Source organism: Danio aesculapii, chromosome 10 (genome assembly GCF_903798145.1).
Source record: "Danio aesculapii chromosome 10, fDanAes4.1, whole genome shotgun sequence".
NCBI lineage: Eukaryota > Metazoa > Chordata > Actinopteri > Cypriniformes > Danionidae > Danio > Danio aesculapii.
In genome coordinates, this window is record NC_079444.1 from 17,726,921 (window position 1) to 17,742,776 (window position 15,856).

General features: G+C 35.9%; 1 long non-coding RNA gene across 2 annotated transcripts; it reads right to left on the reverse strand.

Annotated features, from left to right (window-relative positions):
- Positions 1 to 268: 268 nt before the first annotated feature.
- LOC130236539 (uncharacterized) lies at positions 269 to 7,565 on the reverse strand. 2 transcript variants are annotated; one of them, XR_008838473.1, is made up of 6 exons: positions 7,381 to 7,565; positions 7,103 to 7,170; positions 4,808 to 4,879; positions 3,858 to 3,930; positions 1,308 to 1,414; positions 269 to 595 (listed from the first exon to the last, which is right to left on the reverse strand). It is a non-coding gene; the product is annotated as an uncharacterized LOC130236539 (long non-coding RNA). The 2 variants fall into 2 exon arrangements; XR_008838472.1 differs by having other exon boundaries at positions 7,370 to 7,565.
- Between the last annotated feature and the right edge of the window lie 8,291 nt (positions 7,566 to 15,856).

The window sequence follows — 15,856 nt, forward strand, 5'->3', positions numbered from 1 at the left end:
TACTTGTTTGCGAAAAGTCAAGTTGGCTGAGTTTGGGACATCTTTAATTTGTTCTTTGATTTGTTTAGGTTCATGTGACTCTGTCGCCAACACGCAAGTAGCAACTGAAGTTCATAATTCATAAAAAATAAATATTTGTTACAAACCTATCGATCCGCTTCAAAAGACATGACATGTATTGGAACAGTTCCAACAAGGCCCACACTTCACACCCATAATAGTATTTAAGTGCCCAGAGAAAATTTAAAATAACTCTTAATGTGTTCGTCTGAACGAAGAATGTCATATACAGCTAGGATTGCATAAGGGTGAATAAACCATGGGCTAATTTAATTTTTTGGATGAACTAACCGTTTAAAAGCAGTTTTTGCTTTTCTTTGTTGAAATGCACTCCAACATTTCTTTTATTTATCTGCAAACCTCTGTTCCTCACAAAGTCACTTAATTTTTCTTCTTTCTTTAAGAACATGGTCTTCTGCTTTCTTGCATTGATCACACTGTGCTTTTGTGGTGAGGTGTCCCTTTAAAATGTTTTATGACTGCATTCACTTCAGTCTGCTCCATGTTTTTATAATAACTGTCCTTGAGTTGGTGTCTGCAACAAATAAACACAAATTTACAGAAATACATATTTTTACTGACATTGTAAAAAAAAACTATAAAGACTTATTTTACAGTCAGAGTGCAGGCTTTCTGTATCCTACTCAATAAGAGCACAGTTCCCTAGTGCTGCCTAACTGGTGTATTTCTTCAGCTAATTACAGGTGCTGGTCATATAATTAGAATATCTTCAAAAAGTTGATTTATTTCATTAATTCCATTCAAGCAGTGGAACTTGTATAATGTATACATTCATTCCACACAGACTGATATATTTCAAGATTTTATTTCTTATATGTTTTATCTAATCTATAGTGTTTGCTGTGCAGTGAAATATTTTATTTTACATAGCACAATATACAACAACACTAAATGTGTTGTTTTTTGCCTTGCATAATAAAATGAATGCATGTTATAATACTGAATTTAATTTACCTTGAAATTAAATTATGCTCTCTAATCCTAGTACTGTTAGGATCAATTTTACATTAATTTATTCGTTAATATAATCTTTTATTTACTTAAAACAACAAATGTGAAAAAATGGATATGGCTTTCAAATAGTGAATTGATGGAAGAAAAAAAAAACACTATTAAAAAAAAACCTAGAAATTATAGGAGAAATCCTTATTGTACTGAAGAACACAGACTAAAAAAATGATGACACATACATTTCTACGCTGATTATTTGTGACATAGATACTTACATTTGCAAGTTGAAGTCGGCCACTTTCTACTTGACATGGAACCGCTACAATCAATCATCGCACAAATCCAAACTGGAAAAAACAGCACTGTGTACTTCATGCTGACACTGTACAGAGGGAGAGTTTTTATTAAAATCCAATTCACATGCTAGACATACCACAACTTTTATATGAAAGCATCAATTTGTAAAAAGTCACTGCAGTTATTATTGAATTGAAAGCATGTCCAGGCTAAAAAGTGCACACATCAGATAAACCTTATTGACGCTAAAATGTCAAATTAATACTAAAACACTTTGTACATGAATGACAAAAATCTTAGTGCCAGATGTAAAATGAGCCAACACATAACCAACCAAACTCTATTCATCAACTGTGTAAAATATGGGGGTCCTCACAAGGACAAATTGTCCTCACAATTCATGTCCATGTCACGCCCATCCCCCAATACACAATAAAGTGAACACATAACAGACCAAACTGTACTTATCAAATGTGTTAAACTATAGGGGTCCTCAAAAGGCCAAACTGTCCTTACATTCCATGACCATGTCATGCCCATCCCCCAATACACTAGTTATTATTATAAATTAATAGAGAGTAGGGATGCTAACAGTTACTCAATGATCGATTTATTGTCAGTAATCAGTTTAATCAACAGACCTTATCGATGACAGATTAGGCATGGACATTAAAGGATAAGTTATGATTTGTGCTGCGAGACAAGCGTCCACAACTTTACACATTAAATAATCAAGTGTGTGCAGTTTATGTTATGTGGGGGACGCATAAAACCCTGTTTTAAGTGGATCTCGGTTATATCTGCGGGTGCTGCCGTTAATTTGCAGGTCAGGAAATCAAAAAGTAGGCTAAATGATGTTTAATTATGAGTGGGTCACGGGTGGATAAGATAAATTATTGGTTATGCAAACTTTAACTAGTTTCTCTAAAATATTAAGGTGTTTTAAGCAATTTCATCTGACAGACTGGCACGAATTGGAATTCTCACAATGAGTTTCTGAGTTCTCTCATCCTTCAGACCGAGTTTGTTCTTCCTAGGTAATCTGTGAACACGTCCAGTGCTCTGAATAGCTTGTAAAGCCTGTCCTGCTCTTTCAAATTACTTAATTAAATGTTAAATTATTATAGTTAAATTATTGAAACTGGCCAGCGCAATGGATGATTTTTCATTAACAGTGAAAGCTGTTTAATATAGGCTTCCCTGAAACTGTGAATGTTTCACTTTAAATTTTATATTTTATTTATTTAACAAAAAGTTTGTGTTTTGGGTCTGAATAGCAGTACTTCTTTTGAAACACTTCACCACAAATGTTATTCATTCTTTATTTTGTAGATAATTGACCACCAAAAACGACATTATTTTCCAAAAAAAATATATATGAAGTGTACATTTATGTTCGTGCCTGTTGCACAACTGTGCAGTGGATGATTTGTTTCACTCTCTGAAAAATAAGGATTTAATTAATGCTCCGCTGTAATTGGTTTATCCCAAACCGCTGTCTTATATTTGCTACAAACTTTAAAACTAACAAAGCTTAAAAGAAGTCATTCTTTTACAGATTATGTCTTAAGCATCTGAATTTTTATCTATGCTGATGTGTTTTTATTTTCTCCATCTTACTCGTGGCGAGTTCAGGTGAAAGTAAGATTTAATTAAATAAAGATTTAATTAAATAAAGGCCACAATTTTATTTGCCTGCATCAATCTGGCAGGAAAATCTACATTTAAAATACATGAAATATAAAGGCTAGTTTTTTTACCGGTGATGAGGGATAATAGTAGTATCACAGAGGAAATATCTTAATATTATAAAGGAAACCTAAGTTTGACATCAACAGATCCTATCAATGTCGTATCGAATGCCCTTAAATAAATGTAGCCTATCTGACATCAAGCACCAAGTGTTTATTGAGATTGTGTCACCTATCATATATAGTCTGTTCTTCACAGAAGCTTTAAGGCACCTTTTTTTAGCCTAGCCTACTACTGTATATAAATTTAGATTTTTTTTTTACATATAATGTTCCATTACTTCATTTCTTTTTTTTTTATATATTTATAGTTTATATATAAAATGAGCACTTAGCTTATTTCGCAGTGATCATTATGCAAAGAGCATATTGCATATTGGTTTTATTCTTCATTAACACATTCATTAATTATGTATTTTATAAATGGACTTTATACGGACTAAGCTATTAATTACTGTAAGTCTCCAAATGGAAAAGGCTAGGGTGATTTGTTTAATATTTCAAAACATTCAAAACTTTATCTATTATGTTTATGGAGTGGTGATTAATGATTAATTAATAATTTAAATGATCATGGATCACAGGATTTTGTGGAAATTGACATCCCTAACAGAAAGAGGTCTATTTTACTCAATGAGAGTTATTTTTGAGATTATTTTTGAGACCCTTCTACATCGAACATTGTCAAAGAGGAAATTATTTTGTTCGCAATAAGATATATTTGCAGTTTTGGATAGAAACTCTGCTCATATCAAGAAGTAAATTAAATTCTCTTACTTTCTCCTTATCTGATGTGGAAGTGTTTCGAACCACATTCAATCATTGCCATTGATGACTCTTCACATAATTCCTGTAAATGTGAAAAGGAAAAAAAAAATATATATATATATATATATATATCACAAGATTGGGTCAAAAAGTCAAGTAAGTACTACACTTAACTAATGAACTAATAATACCTGGCCAATTTCAGGTGTTAGGGAAAAGCAAATGAATGAAAAATTCTTGGACAACATCTACAATTTCATTTCATTTGTTATCTGAGTTTTTGTACAAGAAAGCAATTGGCAAGTATAAATTGAGCCTAAAAAGCCAACACATAACTGACCAAACTCTATTCATCAAATGTGTTAAAATATGGGGGTTCTTACAAGGCCAGACTGTACTTACATTTCATGTCCATGTCATGCCCATCCCCCAATACACTAGTTATTATTATTAATTAATAGAGCGGTGTATATTTTACTCAAAGAGAGTCATCACAACAACATTTTTGAGAAAACAGCCCAGGTAAAACAGCCTAATATGATAAATCAACCCTCCTTCTACAACCACAAATCAGAAACAGTTGGGACAGTATGGAAATTGCTAATAAAAAATTGTGTAATTCTTTTTTACAACACTTAAAAATGTCCAGTACCTGTGTCCTCTCTCACCTGTTGACATCACCCGTTTCACATCACATCATTATTTAACCATTTTACCTGATGACAGCCCTAAACTCCTGTCAACTTTTTTTGAAATATGTTGCAAGAAGCAAAATTGGAATACAAGTTTATTAACACATTAAATAATGTCTGTTGGATTATCTGCAATGCAATACAAATTAAAGTAAATTTAGTAATCAGTACTTTCTTTTTTTATTAACATTTTCCATACTGTGCCAATCTTTTCTGATTTGAGGTTCTAACATGGTTTGCATCAAGAAGGAAATTAAATTCACTTACTGTCTCTTTCCCTGACATGGACGTTTTCGCACTGCATTCAATCTCAGTCACCAATGATTCTTCATGCAATTCCTGTAAAAGTGAGAAAGAGAAACAAGATTGGGGCAAGAAGATCTGCAAAGTGACGATTTTTATTATCTTTGACTCATTTGAGTGAAACAGTGATTGTTTGAAACATTTTAATGCATCGTTTTAAATTTCTACATAAGTTACATTTGCCTATTGGCTTTTTGTCAAGGGAACCAGTGTGATGCCGACTGCATGGTTTGCCTACAAAGGTGACATTATAGTCCCATCACTCTATTTAACAAATGTGTTCAAATATGGGGGTGAGAAAGGAAACTAGAGATGTTCATATTAATCGTTTAACCATTAACTGAAAGGATGCATTTTTAACCAATTTATGGTATCAGTTAAACAATTAAAATGTATTATTATTTTATTTTGCAACACATAGGGCTATTTGTTAACTCAGGGACATTATAATATGTGCAACCACAAGTGCCTACAGATGTATTTTGATAAAAGAAGCATAATGAAGAGTGAAAAGACTTGTCACAGTTTAACACAGACAAGTTGATGCCAAACCAACGCTATTGGTTGTTGCTTCTGTCCTGGATCTGCATTATAAACCCCTTTGTGTATTTGCACAAGTGGAGAAAGAAGCTCATAATGCAAAACACTTTCTGAAAATTGCTCTGCTCTGAAAACAAGTCGAAGCATTGGGGTTTTCACTTGCTCTGAGTGCGCTCCACACGGCACCATCATAAATACAATCAACAAATAACTCAACTTTTTTTTCATTTGGAGAATTACAGTTATTAATAGTCTTTATAAAAGATCGATTTCTAAAATAGCCTGCCTAGCCTAATCTACAAATCAAACAAATGCTGATTTATGCTTATGATAACTCCACACCAAACTGAGACTTTCATTTTATAGCTTTATAAACTATTAAAATGTATGCAAAGTAATGCAATCCTTGGCTACATGTTAAAACAACAAAATTATTATTTGCTATAGTAGCCTAGCCTATACTTTAAATATAAGTCAAGATGTGCCTTATTGTCTCTCATCACCACGGCCACAGCGCACATCTGTTTAAAGCTTCTGTAAAGAACAGAGCTTCATTTGACATATGAAACAATCTTAATAAAAAAAAAAAAAACTTAATTCTTTGCCATCAACTAGACTATGGGCTACACTGTTTAAGGGCATTCTATACGTTATGACAACGATAGAATCTGTTGTTGTGAAGTTTAGGCTATATTTCCTTCTTAATAAATTTCCTTTAAAATCTCTAATAACATTATTATACCTCATTGCTGGTAAGATATAACCAGCCTTTCAGCAAAGGCTATATTGCTATACTGATATTTCTGTGCTACTGAGGACAGTGCAACTAAAAATCACACAAGCACTGGAGGTAAAATCAGATGCTCAAGACATAATCTTTAAAATAAAGACTTCTATTAAAAATGTTGACAGACGTTGTGATATAAGAATTAGAGAGGAGCATTAATTAAATGCCTATCTTCTGTAGAGCAAACGATTTGAGGTAGCCTGCTATTTTTAATTGAATGACACAAAAACCAAAAAGAAACATGATTGGAAATAAACAGCATGCTGGTTCTTAAAAAGGATTCAGTCAGTGTTTTCGTTTTGTAATCTCAATTTGTAATTTAACTGAAAAGAAAATATTTAGGGCAGGGCCTTTTTATTTAGTTTATTATTTTTTTCTATGCTGTTGGAAACACTGTGTGTGAAGACTTTATAATGTTCTATGCATATTTTACTAAAGGGTTGCACTTTAAAATACTGAGATGTGTGAAACCATTAGGGTATATTTAGACTGACTATAAGGTACTGTTGCACTTTTTAAAAAATGTAAAAGGTGAAGTGCCTTTTTATTTTTAAAAAAGTTTCTGAATTTTAAGATACAAAGATGTTATTTTTCTATAGTATTCATATTCATTTTTTATATCTTTTTTGCACAGTTTTTATACAGTTATTTTGTAAAACTTTACTCTAGTTTGCTGTATGCATTTGTAATATTTTATTAATGGATAAGTCTGAAGCACACCATAAATTTAATCTGTCAATTTAAACAAGGCTAAAATTATACACAACTGTTTCTACAGATACCCACTCAGGTATCGGTTTAGTACTTGCATTTGGTTGATTCCCTGAGCTCAGGTATGAGAATCAGTATCGGGAAGGGAAAAAGGGTATTGGAACATCCCTACCTCCTATTCTAACATGGTCAGCGTCAAGAAGGAAATTAAATTCACTTACTGTCCCTTTCCCTGATAAGGTTTCGCACTGCATTCGATCTCAGTCACCAATGACTATTCATGCAATTCCTGAAAAAGGGAAAAAGAGAAACCCAAGATTGAGGCAAAAAGTTTTGCAAAGTGACTATTTTATTGTCTTTAACTAGTTTGATGCAAATTATTATTATTCACAAATTTTAGAATATATTTCAATTTTCCACATAAGTTACATTTGCAGCTTCAGATGGAAACCTGGCTTTTATAAAAAAGGAAAATTTAATTCTCTTACTTTCTCCTTACCTGATGTGAAAGTGTTAAGAACCACATTCGATCATTGCCATTGATGACTCTTCACATAATTCCTGTAAACATAAAAAGGAAAGGCACAAGATTGGGTCGGAAAGGCAGTGAATGCAGATATAAAATGAGCCTACAAAGCCAATACATAACCAAACCAACCCCTATAGAGTGGTGGAACTATGATGTCTCTGTAGACAAAAACCCAGAAGCGAGTTTGTGTTTCAGCACTTCTGCTTCCAACTTTCTAAAGTAAATGTTTTTTTTTTTAATGTTTTTGGAATGGCATATTTGTAAAATCCCTAAAATAAGGTGTGTTTAATGCAAGCTTAAGAAATGATCTTCTTCATTTGTACACCCCTTTGCGCTCACTGAGATCATCTTCTGCTGAAGTGTTATCTGTCCCAAACTTTAAGATGAAGTCATTTGGTGGCAGGGCTTTTAGCTGTACAGCACCAAAGTTATGGAACTCCCTGCCTTTGTACATTCGCCAGGTAGACTCTATTTAGATAAAAACGTTTTTTGTTTAGGATGGCTTTTAATGATTTGCTGGTTTAATTTTATGCTGATTGTCATTTTTACTGCTTGTATTAAGATACATTCATGTTTTATTCTAAGATATAAAACACTCCAGTAACAGCACATTTGTGATTTTTCTTTTAAGCTGTTAGGTGTCTTTATAAAGCTGGTTGCTAAAAAGTTGCTAAACGAGACTACAGGTGCTGTCGGACATGAAATATCTCACAGTGAACAGGTTGATGGTGATGAGGTGACGATCATGGTATAGTCCGTTTATAGCCTAGTGTCAGACTTTTAGTTGTGGTGCTTGTATTTAGGCTTTAAAATTCAGGAAAGTTATATTATGATGAAGACCATTTTATATTAAAGATGATCTCAATGGACAAAAGGTGCAAGTTTAATGAACTATGGTAGAGCACAGAGCTTAGTTTTTGCAATAATCCTATTGGCTACACGAGTGACATTATAAATGAGTGATTATAATAAATGATTCACCATTCATATGGACCAATTTCTTCTTCCTTCAAATCACAACCAAGCGGCAACCTCCCGCTCTCCCTCGGGAAGCCAATACGTAAGTAACTGAAACTGCAATTCATCAAAATTCCGCTAGTCCTGGCTCCATAATAGAGCAAGTTGTAATTGAGCCCACTGTTAGAATGGCCAACTTTACAGCAGAAAAAAAGGTGTTTACAGCCTGGTATAAAGAACCATTTTGGTTCATATAGCTAATATTACCGTTCATGACAACTGTGAGGGGGGTGAATTTTTTTTATAATTCATCCATTTCCTTTGTATTAGGTTTTATTAAGTTTGCATAATTAAGGGCATGGCCACTTGAGTGACAGCTAGGTCTCGCTGGTCGCCGTCACTTCACCTCAGCTGAATCCGGCAGATTAGCCACTGATCTCGGCATATTCATCGTATTTTTGTGTTGTTTTATGTGGCTTTACACAGTCAGTTGCCTTTTGGACTTATTTCTTACAATTATCAGATGATATGGGATGCTGTGTGCACTTAATTGTGCTCACAAACCATTCATGTGGCCTCGTTTCCCATGTGAGTAAAGTTATATACTTGTATACCATCTCTATAAATGTATTTGTTTTTTTTAAGATCATTTATCATTAATATTTTTCTTTAGACCCGTAAAGCACTCCAGAATGTGACAGATTGATTAGCTGTAGGCTCTAGAACAGTCATCTGAAGCGTTATCATACAGTGTTATGCTGGAGTTCATCAATAGTCTTGCATTTACTAACACAGACTATATTTAAAGTGTTTGGAAGTATTTCGCGTTTTCCTCCTGTAGAAAAACATCATAAGAACAATGTTTAGTGGCTCAATGTATTACTACAGTGTTTTTAAAAGTCTAATCACTTTATTGATATAGTGTACAGCCAAGCACATGTGGTCAGAACACAAACAAGTCGCAGGTAATGAAGTATTAAGTGTTTCTCCCAAAGTAAAGTCTGTCTGCCAGGTCTAAGCAAAGTGCCAGCAGGTGTCTGTAGCTCCGCTCACTCTCCGCCTCTTTGCCCTTGTTTGGTATCCCGCCGTGGGTGCGATGACGCGCGAACAAAATGGCGACGCTTGGCCGCGCCTACTTGTAGCTTCTTTTGCAGTGTTCAGAAACCTATGGTTGACGTCACGGATGCTCCGTCCATATATTTTACAGTCTATGATCACAACCTGTAGATGTGATTAAAATGGTTGCCTTATTTTGTGTAGATTACAAAATATGTATTTAATTGTGTGTTGTAACTTGTAATCATCCGGCACGGCTTGTAATCACGTATCTATTATAGATCAGTGCTTGTACTGTATCTCTCAGGTTAAATCTGTATGGGGTATTCAAATATTGTGTCCAAAACCACGTTGAAAACTCAATGTGTGCTTCTTCCTTTACCAATTTAAATTAGTTTCTGAACTCTGTCATTGCTATGACCACAATCAGCTTTTCATACACATATGCTGCAGTCAATTTTCAGAATAGTTCAACTTTTGCCACTGTGTGGATTAATACTGAAATTTAAAAACATGCACAAACAATGAATTTATTTCTTTAGAGTAATTTGAAACATCAAAAAGTAAACTAATAAATGAAATACACAACACAATACAACAAACTAGGGCTGGGCGGTATATTGAGCTCTGGGGATATATTGATATGATTCCCCAACTCGATGCGGGATTATCCAACATCGTTTATATCGATATGGTTTGAAGCCACACATGCGCATTCTGCGCGAAACAGACCACTTCAAGGCAGCACACGAGCTTCACTTGCACAAATGAGCACATGCGCAAATAAATGATTCACTCCATGAGTCATACAATAGATTTGTTCAAAATGAACAAAACATTCAAGAATGACCCATCACTGACACAACATGGAGGAACATGCAGTGTCGGTGTTGTATCGAAATCTGACTCACTTCGCGTACGCGCACGTCACACAGCGCCTGCAGCTGTCACAGCGGTTTATCAGAAACCTTTTATTGATCATTCCTTTCGCAATTGACAGCAAGAACGAACATAGAAGCCTTGTCAAATTGACTGATGTGTTCAAATAAATTAAAAACGTAAAAATGGGAGGAATTTATACCACATTTCGAAAATAAAACCAGCTCATATTCACTGATTATAAGTTCATTATTTATTGCACGACGGTCTCTTCTTTACATTTACATAATAATACATTTAGCTATGTGTTCTGCTCTGTTATAATGACTGTTTACATTTATATGCTTAACCAGCATTTCATCACAGTACTCTGAAACTGTTTCATTACTTCTCGTATCTATAGTCTATTTGCTCTAGTCTCCTTATTTAATATTTAGTAAAATAAGTTTAGTCAAAACAAAAGAAAAAGTGTAGGACTTTTTTACTTGGAGTGGAAGACTTGTCTGTAGATATCTTCGATATGTGCACTGTTTAATAATTGTGTACAATACATACATGTAAATGCGTAGCTAATAAAACATATACAGCTGATTTAATTGTTGTTTGTAAAATCACACAACTGTTGTATACAGGATTACTTATAACAACACTGTAATTGTGACAAAATAGTGTGCGTTTCATATTTACATTTATTGTGTTTTTTTTCTATCCTACAATATTTTTTTGTTGTGTTACTATTTAAGTGTGTGTATGGTTCTGTTTACTTTGTTATTTGCACAACAGCACAGTAGTGCTGAGTATAGTGTTAAGCAGGAAAAAACCCTGTACTGTATTTATTTATCAAAGATTTTTTTTTTACTTGAAATGTTGTGCAACAGTTTTAAGCAGGAAAAAAAAGAAAAAAAGATTTTGTGCAGCTGTTATTTTTTGTGCAGCTGTTTTTTTTTTTGTAAACAGAGAGGGAAACCCATGTGCTTGAATTATATTTTGCTCAAAAACTGTTTAATAAAGTTTTAATAAAGGCTTTAACTCTCAAGTAACCATTTATGGGAAAATACCAGATACATATCTTATACCGTCGTTCCTTCTAAAAATACCGGGATATCATTTTTTGCCCATATCGCCCAGTCCTACAACAAACGTGTCTTAAAGAGAGCACACACTTACCCTTGAATGCCATGGCCAAGAAGAATCACCATAGAAGTGGGTAATTTCTTTATCTGGAAAGTTATCCTTTGTAGTAAACAGACACAGGTGTGGGCTTCTTTAAGAACTACTGCCTTCATTTAGGATTTCTGTGATCATCATTCAGGCATCCCATTTATCCATCCTTTTTTTGAAGCATCGATGCTGTGGGAAAAATATTGCATAATTAAAACATTCCTGACTGAAACACAAAGTAATAACCTAATATTGAATAGTTTGTGATGTTAAGCTAACCTTGCTTTTTAATCTTTTGTCAAATGTATGACACAGTTTACTTCCCTTCCTTTAAGTGTTTCTATTGACATCCTGACCACCTTGTTATTGTTTATTATACCATAAAAATTTGTATGTTGTTAATAATAATATTAATACTACTACTACTACTTATTATTACTACTACTAATAATAAATAGTCTACAGTGGACAAGCTCAAGTTTAGACCTCGTTTACACCTGTATTTAGCATCATCCATGTCTGTTTAAAATGTTTAAAATGAAGCCAAAAATGTCCAACTTACCAGTAATGTGTTTCATTAAATATGAACTCAAAGACTGTAGTGGACTGAGTTGTCAGACTGTAAAGTTAGTACAATCACTAAGAAATGAATATACGTGTCATATAACTGTAATATAAACAAACTGGGTCACGGACACCATTTAATCTGCTAATGATGTCGCACCTTAAGTGATATGACCCTGACTAACTCGTCATGCACACAATGTTTAAAGTTAACTTAACACACGGCACAAAAGTATACAGTAAATAAGCAGTTCATACCTTAAAGATGCACAAATGGTTCTCTTTTGTAGTTGCTGATAGTTCACTCCGTTGGAATTAAAAGTCTACCTCGCGTGTCTTCGGCAGCCAATTGGAAACATGAAGCGGGCTGATATTGATGGACATGAAATCCAGCCAATCGCTGACGAGGATTCCGCTGATCGACCAATGAAACGCGATAAAACTCAGCCAATCGCTGACGAGGAGGCCCGCTTGCTAGACCAATGAAACGCGACTGTGACGAGCAGAAATGTGTATGAAAGAGCAGTAGCAGCGAAGGGACGATAGTGGGAGATTATACACAATGAGCATACACAGATACACACAGAAAAACGGGCTCACCGTAACTATTAGGACATAACGAGAAAAGGCGGGAGGTGGTATGTCACACCATTTTGAACACTTGTACGCTGCTTGACTTATCGGGACATTAGCACTGTCCCAATAGTTACGGTGTGTCCTCATATTGTCGGTATGTATTCAGGTGTTTTGTCCCAACAGTCCGGTCGCACCAACGCACATAGACACACAGCACCATACTGTCTCTCATTCACACACATACAAACATAGACAGCACCAAACAAACACACACACACGCGCACTCACACGCCACGCGCTTGCTTGTTTGCTAGCTCGGGAGCGATATTGTGAGACCGCCCAGTTACCGACCGGTTCCGCGCTTTATTCGGAAATTTATTCCCGCGTCGCATGAAATCTGGTCGGGTCCCGCAACAATGCACAGGTACAGCTGCAGGAATGCATACAGGAAAAAGAGGAAAAGAGAGGGGAGGAAAAGTCACGCCAGCAGGTGAAATGAGCCACAGTGAGAGAGAGAGAGAGGGAGAGAGAGAGAGAGAGAGAGAGAGAGAGAGAGAGAGAGAGAGAGAGAGAAATGAAGTACTTATATTCCTTCAATCGCAGAGAAATAGGGGCTTCTGCTGTAAGTGCCAGTGAAAGACTTTCCAGAAAACACACACACAGTGAAATTTTTAAGTAGTTGGCGCCTGTAGTGTTGTATATACCCGCGCTCACCTCCCTCGCGACAGAGTGCATATGAGATAAATGACATCAGTGCATAATAACCGGTTATGATCATTACTGAACCGATACCGAATTGTCCACGTCTGCATCGTGGTGCACCGAAGAAACAATTAATTTTGACACCCCTACTTTCCAACACAACCTAAAGTCAACCAAACATCAACATCATTTGACGTCCCTATTGGTGATCAAAATAACGTTGTCCTTAGATGCTGGCAAGACATTGAATTTTGGTCACCTGATGTCATGACCTAAATCTAACCTAATATTAACATCTTATGGCGTTTTGTACAGTGTGGATAAGCTAAAATTGTCCATAGTGTATGTGTGTGAATGAGTGTGTATGGGTGTTTCCCAGGGATGGGGTGCAGCTGGAAGGGCAGCTGCGTAAAGCATATGCTGGATAAGTTAGTGGTTCATTCCGCTGTGGCGACCCCTAATTAAAAAAAGGGACTAAGCCGAAAAGAAAATTAATGAATGAATGGAGTTGTGTGCCTGCTGGGCAATAACTAAATGCACTACACAATGTTGCGTTTATGCACATCCACAAATTAGATGTAAATGAATAAGCTTTTTACAGCATAATACTTACTACTCACTACTCTTGAGTACTTTTGAAAGGTCTACTTTTTACTCCTACTTTCAGTAATATTTACAACAGATACTTTTACTCTACTTGCTCTACATTTTTAAGCAAGTAATGGTACTTTTAATTAAGTATGATTTCTCAGTACTCTTTACACCAGTGGTCACTATTTAGCAACACTTACATAATAACCAAATACTCAAAGAAGCAATGAAAAACAACTTTGTAGTTCACCAACACCACTGAGTGTTCTTGATTTCAGAGACTGAGAAACATCTAGAAGTGTAGATGACAGATTCACGGCTGACTGAGATGCAAAGTGAATTGTCAAGCAAGTAAGACTAATGTTTGGAGTTTAATTTTTACAGAGTGAGTAAGGGATGCCCAAACACGTCCTCGAGGGCTGATGTTCTGCATAGTTTAGCTCCAAATTACTTCAACACCTGTCTGGAAGTTTCTAATATACCTGGATTAGCTGGTTAAGGCGAGTCTAACTGGAGTTGGAACTAAACTCTACAGGACACTGGCCCTCCAGGACCAAGTTTGGGCCTATAGTTTGTGATGGTCGAGTATCTCCTTCAGATGGATAGTACTGATCAAGCAGGTAGAGTGCTTTTGATTTTGTCTTTGTCTTTTACTGAGTGGAGTGGAAAAACTAGGGAATCACACCTCAGCAATGATAAGAAATTGATGGTCAGGTATTACCTATCGATGGCAGATGTCCTTCCAGGAGGACGGGGGTGGTGGTGGCCATAGATAGTTAGACAGATGTTTTGTCTAACAGAGTAGAGCTCTGTTATAGCTCGTTTCCACCGAGCAGTACAGTACGGTATAGATCGGTACGGGCCACCTTTATCAGGCTTGCGTTTCCACTGCCAAAAGAGTACCAATGTTAGAATCATTTGCTCCTTTGTTTTTTTGCACATCACTCAGGTGTTTGTCTATTTCTGAAAGGATGTCAGAAGCACTTCAATAATCATGCGCACGTTATTATCATCAGCTCAAGAAGTTCGTTATCTCAAATATAGACACGCAGCGAGCACATGTTAGCTCTCTGGAGAAAGTTAAACCGCTCACGTTTTTAGACGGCCTCGTATCACAACAACAGGACACGGCAGATTTTGTTCTTCTTGACTTTGTGGCTGTTCATCAAGATGACAACAAGGTTTGTTTGAGCTTGGCTCAACCATGGCTCGTTATAATATGTATATAGTATTGCGATGTATTGTATCGGCTGTGTATTTAAAAATGGCACTTCCTTTGTTTTCATTTTCCTGGCTTGTGCACGAGCTAGTAACTCTTCTCTGGAAACCAATAGCGCTCAGCTGCGCGTCTAGCTCCACCTTTTGGTACTCTTTTGCCATGCTAGGTACCCTTCCTAAAGGGTACCCAAAAGTGGTTTGCTTTTTGGTACCTTTTGACAGTGGAAATGGCCATAAAACATACCCAACCATACTGTAACACTTAGTGGAAACGGACCATTAGTCTTGTTTTTGTCTTTTGCAGATTAGGCTGGGGCATATAGAGAAATAGGAATCACACCTCAACAATGACTTGAAACTTACGGTCAGGTTAGGTATTTCCTGGATGGGTGGATAAATGGATGTCCTTCCAAGAGGAAGGGGTGGAGGTGGGCATAGATTGTAGATAATGGAACTACAAAAGGCAAAAAAGGGAGACTCATAAGAGCATCATTAAAGATTTATTTGAGAATTTCTGGAGAACAGCTTGTGCATTGTTGGAGCTCAGCCAGCAGGTGGGCCTCTGTTGGTGCTGTCTTTGTCTTTTGCAGACTGGAGTAGAGCAGCAGTAGGAGACTCACCAAGGGCGTTGCTAGACCACATTTACTGGAGCACGTGCTCAGATATCCTCTTCTTCATTTTATTGGGAAAGTTTCACTAGAGCTGCCAGCCAAAGTCCAATTTCTCAAACACAGTCTGGTTC